Raw genomic sequence first — 10,026 nt, forward strand, 5'->3', positions numbered from 1 at the left:
TGTTCAAAATTAAAAGGAACGCAGTCACATACTACCAGGAATAATGGTAGTGTAGCTCTGTCGCACAAACAAGCTTTTGATGGATTTGTTTTATATATCTAAACTGTGTAAAACGACAAAATATAGAGAAAATCCCAAGAAAAATTGCCAGGCAATAAATGTGTTTTTGTTATTATTTAAGAAATATATTTTGGTGTTAAATAAAATTTATATTTTATTCGAAGCTTTAGAAAAAAATGTTTCAATAGCATAATAATTCAAAGTAACAATAATTCTTAAGCACATCGACACTATTCTTTTAAAATTTTTCATGGGAGATACGAGTAATATAGACATACGTACAGATGTTTTATATTTAGTACTTTAATGACAATCTTCATTAATTTTAATAATTTTTTTCTTCAATAAAATAATTGCATTGTATACGCATATAAATTTGTATAACAGTTAAGTTCATAGAACATACAAGTGTTTATGATTTCAATTCTGTATAACTAAATTGCTCAGAAGCATATATGTACATACTTATATAAATATAGTTTTAATAGATAGTTGCATAAAATATTTAATTAGACTAAATTATAAGTGGTTGAAGTAAGCATAAATTATGCAGATACAGTAACGTTAAATTAAATTAAAAGACATTTTTTAAAACTATATGAAAAATATATTTTTCAAGTATTCTGGAATTGTTCACTTTCATGTTTTTTTAACTATAATTGCTCTATAATATTTTTAATTAATGTGACATATTACATATGGCTCAGCTTCTTATATATCAAATTTAATTCGCAATTATGCATATACTCGTAAAAACTTGTAAATTTTTTTTTCACACTATAATTATGTAAGAAGTACATGACTTATGACTTAGATAGAAATTGAAAATTTTATTTTTTAAATGAATTAGTTTGGCGTTAATAGTAATTATCGTAAAGTGTACGTCTAATATAAATATTCATGAACTTTTAATAACAAAAATATTCTTGTTGAAAAAATCGAAAATATTTTTAACAAAATAAATAGTGGCTGGGTCTCATTGAGAAATATGTAATCCGCACAATATTATTAAAATTTAATTTACGTAACAATATAACTAAGGTTGTTGCAATCGTATGATTGACTAGTGGAGACTCACTCAGCTTAAATGGGTTCCTTTCAAAATATAAATTATGGAAACTGCAGAATGCACTTCTTCTGGAATTGAAAAAATTTTACTTAAACTTTGGACTCCGCGTCATATATGTTCAATGTTCGTTTTTCACCTAAAATCAACGGATTCTTCGACTCAACGGTCTGGATCTGGGGAACAATAAACCGAAGTATTATATTAAGATTATTATTATTCTTATACTCTATTTATACTCTTTTTAAGTTTCTCTGGGAGGTGGAATATGTAGACCAACCAAATATATCGAAAAAAAAAGTCGCTTAGATAATTTAAATATTATTTGTAGAAGATTTTTTTAAACTCGAAGTTTTAAATTATTTTCTCTATTTCTTAGCATACCTATCCAGCAATGCGAACAGTGCTTAATTACTATGCACTCGTATATGGCAAGTTCGTTACCGAATCAGAGTTGTTATTAATAAAAACTCTCAATATTGTCAGAGGACTTTAATTATTTTGAGCTATTGAAAAAAAAATTACCAATTGTTTTGCGCATGCGTATTATCAACCCGAACATTGAAACGAGAACAGTTTCTATTAACATGAAATTGGAAGTTTAAAATTTTTAAACAATTTACTTTTTACTATTAATTAAATTTAAAGGTAAAAATTTGGATTTTTGAAAAATTGTACATATAGTTTTTATTGTAATTCCGGAATAAAAAATTCCACTTATATTGATGAAATTTCGACAGAATTTTAATTCAAAATAAAAGTGAATAAAAGACTCCATTGAAATCGTTATGGTTTGTAATCACAGAAATATTAATAATTTTTTGAACTTTCCGATAAGAAAAATTAAACGATCGGATTATGTCGTTTATTGATTCACAAGCTACAAAAAATTCCTTATTAAAAGTGTTATATACATATATAACAGAATATTGGAAACTATACTGAAATACAAAGTTTAACATTTGCTAAAAAGACGAAAATTATATGCAACAGGGGCAAATTTCAAAATCTAATCAAAAAAATTTTAATAATTTTAAAAGCAATTTAAGTATTTTTTAAATAATATAAAATAATTTAAAACTTGAGCGGAATTTATATAAAATATTTAGACAATTCGAATCCAACTGTTTTCCAATTAATGCAAAAAATTCGTAAAATATCAATTATATTTTTATACAGTATGAAATATAAATAAAAAAATAATTAAAATTTTTAATAACATTTTCTATTCAACCAACTATCATTACACTGTTGATGGCTTACCATCAATCAACAATACTGAAATTAATGAAAAAAATGAAAAAAATTCCAAAAATACAGAAATAATTCAAATTAATTAAATTTTTTTTTTTATAAATTTCTAACCTCAAAAGAAACCAAATTATTTTGTTTATTTTTAGTTCTTGTAACAAAGTAAGTTTTCCCTTGTTTATTAAACGCTTTTTTTGTTTTCTTCTTTATTTGTTTTTAGTCAATTTTCCCACCTTTCTTCTTCCTTTTAGAGTTGGGATTTAAATCTGCGCATAATTTTTTTTTTATGCCGTTTGTTTCATTTCTTTTTTCTCTGTGTTTATTTTTTGTTTATTTATTTATTTATCCTTTATTTTTTTTTTCTCTGTGAATAAAAAACTTTTACTTCAACTGCTTTGTTTGAAAAGAATTTTCTTATTTTTTATTATTTTTATTTAAATAAAGAATTTTTGTATTTTTTTATTTTTATTTCACTTTTTCACTTACAAAATATCTTCTTATGTGTGTATGATTTTTTGTACATAAATAATTAAAATGCGAACAATTTTTTCCTTTCTTTTATAAAAATAAAAATAATTTTTTTTTTTATATATTTTCCTTTTTATAATTCGCGCACCCGGAAAATTTTCCTTTTCTCAATTCTTGTTTTTCATATATAAAACCAAACTAAAATTAAAAGTGTTGGCAAGATGGACGATAAATCAAAAATTCACTAATAAAGAATTTCTCTCCGTTCGTAGTTATTTATTATTCGTACTTTTTATAATTTGAATTTCATAGAAGACGTCGCAACTAAATAACGTAAGTAAATTCACAGTTAGATTAAGAATAAAACAAAATAAGAATAAAAATTAAAAGAACATAAAAAAATTGTATTAATTTTCCACCCCACTGATATGCCGGTGGTCTGGTTTCTTTTTATTTTTGTTTTTTTTTTCACTTCAAATTTTTTATTTTTTTTTTCTATTTTTCACTTTTTTTATGTATTTATTTTTTCTATATATTTGATTAAAAAATTGAGAAAATTGAAAAACTTTATCCGTTATTAAGAAATTTGAACGTCCGTAATGATTGACGGTCCACGAGAATCTGGATTTTTAAATCGTATTTTCATTCGTTCTTCTCAAATAATTTTAGTAAAATTTTTCTCACAATTTTTTTGTACTCTCCTTTTTTCTCTATTCTGTCTGTAACACTTTTTTTATTTAGGATTTTTTCTGAATTTTTTTGTGATTGTACTGTTATTCTTAATAAAATCACAGAAATAAGCAGTAAGATGCCAAGTTTCATCATCTTTTATGATGATTTTGTATGTGTGCAGATTTTTCTCCATGCAATTTCTCCATATAATACTAGATGTTGCAGAAACATTTTTCATCATGTTTATTTTCATCGTATCTGTGAAATAATATTGCATTATAAACTTTATCAACATTGTGTATGCGTTCATAGAAATTCTTTGCTTATATTTGTTAAACATTATACAGCAATAAAAGTAGCAATGTGCAATTTGCGTAACAACATTTTTTAAGAACATTATTTTAAAACCATTAATAAAGGAGAAGTTGAAAAGGACTAGCAACAACTTGTTTACATTTTCTTTTCTTACTTCTGTGAATAACTGGTCAGTTAATAAAATAGTTTATTCGCGATATTAAAACTGTCAAAAGAAGCCAAAAAATTTAACACATCGTAGAAGATGCTATAGTTCTCATAATTCAGCTTTCCGTGAGTTCAACACTTTTTTTTCATGCACACAGGGGGGGAGGGGGCGAAACATTGATGCAATTTTTTTAATAGACAAATTTATACGATCCTTTCAGCTAAGACCACGTAAAGTAAATTTGATAATTTTTTTTAGGCCGCCTTATTTAATCTCATTTGTAATAAATAGCGGTTTGACCAAACTTGACAAACGTATTCGAGACTGGAGTGAACCAAAGACGTATGCAAATATTTTAATGTATATGGATCATTGATTAACCTTTTTAATCATCGAATTATAATAAGCTCTAAAAGTCAACTTATCGACGAAGATGACAACCAAATTTCGAAGAGAATTGACTTTATTTTTGAACTCCTCAATAGTAAAATATGTAGCAGTAAAAGCAAACAAAATTTTCGTATATAATTAACCAACGTTCAGAAGTAAATTTTTGAGGTTACACCACAAAATTTAACGAACAACAAAAAACCCTCGGTTTTACTGTTGGCTGCACTGAGAACCTCCAAAACTACCAACGACAGGTTTTGAGTTACATGGCATAAATGAAACGATGCGATTTTACCCTGACCAACAAATATGAAGGAAAATCAAATACTTCGAATTTAAATAGACATTATGCGAATTGAATCCTATGCGGGTAATAGATCAAAGGTCTTTGACGAGTCTGTATAAATGACATCGATTTAAGAACCAAAATAAAAGGAAGTACTTGTTGCTATTTTTTTGTAAGTAAATTAATGGTCGTTCAAATTAAATAACTTTCATGTTTTTACTGCATACAAAAAAAAAATCTTTTGATTATTGGAAAATTGTTTTGTATGTACGCAATGGATCGATGAACGAACCTGCAGATCTTATGATTGATTGAGATTTGAGGCTATAATATATTTTGGCAACATATATTTTGTAATTATTTAAAATTTCGCAGCTACATACATACATTTTTACTCATCTGACATAATTCATAACTACTTTAGGGTAAAAATAATTAGACTCCAGACGATTATATACTTTTATTCCAAATTCTACCTTAAATTGTATGCTTTGTTCTATATATACATATATAAAGCTTACAATTGGGTCATTCACATAAAATTTTTTATTTTTTGTTTATTTCATAATTATTTTCCTTTTTCTCCCAATATTAACACCATATAATAATATTTATTCTAACACTCATTCACCTTACTTCCATATTGAAAACCTTGAGACAATTTTCTCCACATCTATATGCAAAATTTCTTTTACACCATCTTTGTACACATATTACACATATACAGACATATACAAATTTGCATAACATCATAATGAATTTCTATTTTATTTTTTCCACCTCTTACACCTACAACAAAATTAAATTCAAAAATTTTTTTTCTTTATTTTAATTCTAGACATCCCGCACAAATCTCATCTTAAAGGATAACAAAACATTTAAATCTCAAAGGCAAATAAATTTTATATTTCTAAAATATTAATATAATAAAAATGAGATGGAAAAAAAACAAGAGATGTTAAAAAATTTAGTAGTACTAGTTATTACCAACATTATCCTGTTAAATTTAGGACATTTAAAAAAATTAAATCCTGTTTTCTTTTTCTTTCTTGCAATCGTACAAACATTCTATAGAAGAGAACAGAGTAGAAGCGATTCCAATGAGAATATTTAAATGACAAAGAAAAAATATAAAAGTAAAAGACTGAAATTTTTTTTATATTACAAAAAGCAACTTACTATATTGCTTTTACAATAACAACAACAACTTTTGAAAATAGAGCGAAATTTTAAAGCTAAAAAAAAAACAGAACGCAAGAAGAAAACAGGTCAAAAACCTCCACATATTAAAAGCATAGAAAATATACATACAACAATACATAAACAACAAACATATGCTGCATATGAGGTGTGCACATATGTGTGTACTGTTTAATGTACGTATATAAATATATTTAAATTTTTTTTCTTGTTTTATAAATAAAACTAGAAAAAGTGGCTAAAATAAAACATATGTATGTGTGCAGTAAAAACTTAACTTTTTGTGTTTTCGAGACTAAAATAAAAAACTATGAGATAAAAATACGCACAAATTATATACATACAATAAATATATACGTATGTATATTGGATTATAATGTTATTCTGGCAGGATAACCGATTAAAAAATAGTGTTTAAATTTTTCTTAAGTTTTTTTTGTAGGTAGGATCCTTAATTTATGAAAATAAGGAAATTCTTAAAAACAAAAGGGTTAATAGTCGAGCCTGGCGATTTGCTAGGGTGATCTTTATATCCAAGAAGGAAAGAAGAGACATGGTGCCGAAGTCTGTCAGACCGATTAGCCTCACATTGTTTTTATTGAAAACGATGGAGAAAATAGTAAAGAACTGTGTCCGGACTAGAATGCTGGTAAGGAGGCCGCTGAGCGATTATCAAAATGCGTTTTAGGCGGGGAGTAGCCTTCACTAGGAGAAAAAAATTTCCCATTTTATCTCCCTACCTTCGTAAAGAGAAAATCGGAGATCAAATATTTGGCACTGGAATTTGATCCCAAGCTTCTTCAGTAAAGTCACGAGGAAGCTGTATATATACGGGTTACGCGGGCACTTATGTTTTATAGGGCCATCTTGAGAAGGTCGTGGGACTGGTACTCATCTGTCATGTTGTTGATGTATACTGTGATGGTCGCAACGCTTCTGATAGTTTCAAAAAGGAATCGTAGAATAGATTTTGTTTATAAACACTTGCACTTTGGAACAGCATTTCAAAAATTAATAGCCCATTGAATTAAAACCTTAAAATTTTCTTTCTTCTTCAACCCTAATCACCCTGTATTAAATGTTATACAAAATGTGAAATTAAATAATACCTACGTATAAATAAAAAAAGACACAATTAGGTCTACACATAATCTTCGAATACATTAAACGGCTGGCTTTAAAAATAAAATAATAAGTGCTATAGGTGAACCGTTATATATAAATTATATTTTATTTTCTCTTTTTACAATATTACTCGTTTTTTTATTCTCTTCATAACGATGAAAATTATTTTCCCATAAGGATTAAAGCATTTTACTATTCAGTTGTACCCAGATATACAAATATAACTGTAAATACACGATATAAATTATTATGAGAAGGAAAACAAAAAATATATTTTTATTCCATATTGGATGCACATATACACACACATTACACACACATTTAAAATAGAAGTAGTTTTTGCAGTTTAAGTTACGAAAAAAATCACCAAAGATAATATTCGTGTTTCCTTCAAAACTCTTTAATGGAAATTAAATTTAATCCTAAAAAAAGAAGAAGAGAACTAGAATTAAAATGAAAAACTCTTTTCAATTTTTTGTTTTTTCGAAAATTATTTTAAAATGGTTACACATGGCAACCTTTAAAATTTCTGCACAAAATAAAGTAAGTAAGCTACTTAAGCTACATCTAATTAGTAATAAAGATACCAACACCAATGTTAAACCTGTAACGTATAACAACATCCATAGTTATTTTACAAGAACTTCAGGCAATATAAGGGTGACATCAACTAGAAGAAAGTTGAATAATTTAGATGCAATATACGTATAACATAGCTTTTAAAAGTTGTAATGAATTAATGAGCCTAAAAATTAATAAATAAATTTTATGAAAATAAATTATAGTACTCGTAAACGCAATTATAGATTTATATTTTGAATATTAAAAAATATTGTATAAGTTTTGATATTCACAAAATTTCAAACACTCTGAACGAACGATTTGGCACGAGCCTGATCGTGGATTTCGCTTTTTTACTCAATTTTTATTCAGTTTCAAATCAAAATTCTCAGTATTTTCTAATAGATGTTTTAGTTTTCCAATAAGATTACTAATTTTTTCAATTGGATTTTTGTATTTTTTCTCAAATTATCGACTGGACGTCTTACTATCAAAAATGAAGTGAATAAATTTTGTATGCATTTTAGAAAAAAACGAGATACGCAACACCAAATAATTTTTCTCACTCGAAAATTACATTATACAAGTATATGATAGTTACTCATTTTCTTCTCACTTTCCGAGTAAAATAGCGAGATAGATGATAAGACCCTAAATAAAATTTAAATTTAACGCAACTGGTATTTTGTTTACAAATTTACATAAAATTTTGAAACTGTACCTACCCTAACATCTGACCTAATGTATGTGCATGATCTATATTCATAATAATATCAAACTTTACTCAATCATTTTTTCACTCATTCCCATATGGAATAAGCAAGTTAAATGTTAAAGTTTATTGTTTAGGCAAAATGTATGCAACCGTAAACTGTTCATAGAAACAAAACAAAAGGAAAATTAATTTAACCTATAACATAAAAATTTTATATACACACATTCACCCAAAGTATAAAGTCTAAATTTATATTTATACCCGTACGAACGTATGTTCGACGGGTATACTAAATTTGCCTTACCGTTTGTAACGTTGAGAAATAACGGTCTTAGATATAGACTCAAGTGTATGTTTTTGATCACCGTCGAATTCTGAGTTGATTTAGCTTTGTCTGTCCGTCTGTCCGTCCGTCCGTCCGTCCGTCCGTCCATCCGTCCGTCCCAACGATAACTCAAAAACTAATTGAGCTAAGTTCACCAAATTTTCACAAATGATTTATTGTAGTAAGTGCCAGAACCCTATTTAAATTGGACATGATCTGGGTACCGGTTCGGGTAGCTGCCATACAACTTCAAAATTTATTTGGCTATATCTCAGAAACTATAAAAGCTGTGGTATTGATATTTTACACAAGCGAATATATTAGTAGGGCCGATGTGCTTGGAAAAATTCCTTAAAATATTTTGGCTCTTTCTGGTAGCTGCCATACAACTTCAATAGTAGTTTGGCACACACAGTATTTTGAAAAACACAGTACTGAAATTTTGCATAAATTAATATGATAATACGGCAACTTAAAAAAGTCATTGTCTGTTCCATAGTCAGTTATGGCTTATTTATTCGCACATAGGATAACCAATTCGTACGGGTATCACAGAGTTGACAAGGTCAACTCTATTTTTTCTCGTTTTAAATTAATTTACGTAGAACTTAATTTTATCCTTATTTTAGAATACAAAAGAATAAAATACAATATAAAAATGTTATTAATTGACCATACATTTTAAATCAACCCACAATATAATGAAAAACGAAAAAAAAAAAATTGTAATTTTCATTATTTTTTTCAAAATCCTAAGAAAATTTTAAGTTAAAATTAAAATTTCCAATTCATAAATTTTAACAAAAAAAAAAAAATTTTTTTTAAGAAAAGGTTTTATGACTTTTTAATTGAGAAAAAATAAAAGTTTTATTTATAAAATTCAAAGAAGAAAAAAAATAAATCTCTTTTTTTCGGCTATATACCTTTAAGGTAAGGAAGTATCCTTTGAGAAAAAAAAAATGAAAAAAAAAAACAAAAAAACTTTTCATTTTTTTAATTACTCTTTACATCCTTTTGATTATTTTTAAAAATTCCTTGAAATAAAATTTTAAAAATTCAATTTTACAAAAAATTTATTTTTTTATTCCTAATCTCATCCAACCATATACGAGTATAACATCATAAATAAAGATTACTTTATTTATGATTAAAAAATATAAAAAGAACAGGAAACTTTTTTGAAGGAAATCACCTGCATTCAGATCTCCTGCAATATATACCTAATTAAAATAACAAAAGATTTGCACATACTCACACACACACTCATATTTGTGTATGCAAATTAATTTTAAATCTTACTAAAATATTTAAAATAATTATACTTAAACTTATAAAGCAAAAAAAAAAGAAAAAATAAATATTTTTTCTCTCATGAATTTTCTCCATTTATTAAATTTAATATTTAAAAAAAATATACACAGGAACGAACCTACAAATTTTTATA

General features: G+C 26.2%; 1 protein-coding gene across 2 annotated transcripts in view; it reads right to left on the reverse strand.

The window, feature by feature from the left end:
- LOC129614797 (peroxidasin) overlaps window positions 1–3,468 on the reverse strand; it is a 139,527-nt gene extending 136,059 nt beyond the window's left edge. Inside the window, exons 1-2 of one of the 2 annotated variants that reach the window (XM_055529672.1) lie at window positions 2,864–3,468; window positions 2,492–2,741 (exon numbers count right to left, since the gene is read on the reverse strand). The gene's annotated coding sequence lies outside the window, so the exon portion shown is untranslated. Of the gene's footprint in view, window positions 1–2,491 lie in introns of both variants that reach the window. The other variant, XM_055529673.1, reaches the window with a different exon arrangement.
- Window positions 3,469–10,026: the final 6,558 nt, after the last annotated feature.

The sequence above is a fragment of the Condylostylus longicornis genome, unplaced genomic scaffold (genome assembly GCF_029603195.1).
Source record: "Condylostylus longicornis isolate FDR11 unplaced genomic scaffold, ASM2960319v2 ptg000119l, whole genome shotgun sequence".
In the NCBI taxonomy this organism is placed as follows: Eukaryota; Metazoa; Arthropoda; class Insecta; order Diptera; family Dolichopodidae; genus Condylostylus; species Condylostylus longicornis.